This window comes from Medicago truncatula, chromosome 3, assembly GCF_003473485.1.
Source record: "Medicago truncatula cultivar Jemalong A17 chromosome 3, MtrunA17r5.0-ANR, whole genome shotgun sequence".
NCBI lineage: Eukaryota > Viridiplantae > Streptophyta > Magnoliopsida > Fabales > Fabaceae > Medicago > Medicago truncatula.
The window spans coordinates 11,917,463-11,918,960 of record NC_053044.1 but is presented as its reverse complement, the minus strand read 5'-3'; positions in this window follow the sequence as shown (position 1 = coordinate 11,918,960).

The following is a 1,498-nucleotide window of genomic DNA, read 5'->3' as shown; positions in this document are numbered from 1 at the left end:
TAGGAGGTACATTCTATAAATTATATATATAACAACCTACAAATAGCATATATTTCCTTATATAACAAATATAAATATATATTAAAAAAAAAAACAAATCCTTTTTTTTTTTTTTATAAGAAATGGGATTTTCGGTATAAGAATAAACAAACCATGGATAAATCTAAGCGACTCTTTCTTAAATCTAAGCAATCTTTTCGTAGGAGTTTGTCCGTGATGGTTACAATACCTATCATACCTTTTTTATTACTCCTGCTATCCTTTTTATAAGAAAAAATTGACTTTTTAAATTCATTAAGTAATTAATATATTTAGTATAGAATATAGACCAAATACATCATTAATGCAATGAATCAAAAAAGTAAAATGTTTCTTATAAGTAGGACCGGAGGGAGTACTTTATATTCTTTCAATTCTTTTAATCTTTTTTTCTCATGTCATTAATAAGAGATCATTTGTAAAATCACTCATAATTTATCTTTTCAATACAAAATTAACTACATTTTTTAATATGTGTGAAAATGAATAAACAACTTATAATAAAATGCGGAGGGAGTATTAAATAAATTGAAATATGTTTTTTAAGAATTATGAGATTCTAAGTACATTTATTTTATCAAAGATAAAAAATGCTAACAATTATTTTAGATTATCTCTGATGAAGGTATCTGAGTGATTTTTATAGAATGATGAACCATTGCTTATGTTTATTCTCACCAGAGGAACCATGCATGATGTAGCGGTATGTGTAGCAAACAAAAGGTTGAAACTATCGCACAAACTAAAAGTTGACTGCAAATAAAAAAATCATTAATTATGTGAGTTTTATAAAAGTTGCTTAATGTTTTTTATTATTAGAGTAAAATATTTTTGAGTTGCATATATGATATGTGTAATGTGATATTGTCGAAGTCACTTAATCGTAATTATGAAACAAGTTTGAGTTTCTTACAAATTTGTCATCAGAAATGCTCTTAGAACATTATTTAAACAATTAAAAATAATATCTTTTAGGTAGAAAGTTGTCTACTAATTATTTTTATGTGATTGACTTATACTTCTTAAATTATATTTTTATACACGGATTCTTTAAACAATATTCTTATAACACTACAGGGAAAGATGTTGCACTCGAGTTTGACAAATTTACATGTGATTATTTATTAGTTCACCCTTTCAAATTATCACAAATTTGACAAAATTGCATCACGGTTATTTCAGCAGTAGCGGTGCTTTGATTGAATTTTGATTAGTTATGTATAAAATATATTAATGTAAAGTTAAACTATGAGATCTAATTTAAAGAGTTAAACCATTTCAAAAAAAAAATAAAATGAAATACTCATACGATGAATCAAAAGAACTCACAAAATAACTTTGGAATAGAGATCGGGTCTGTTTGGTAAACTCCAAAAAAGAGCTTTTAGCTCTTAGTTTATAGCTTATAAACTTGTTTGACAAAAAAAATTCTGTTTGGTAACACTTTTTGACCATAAGC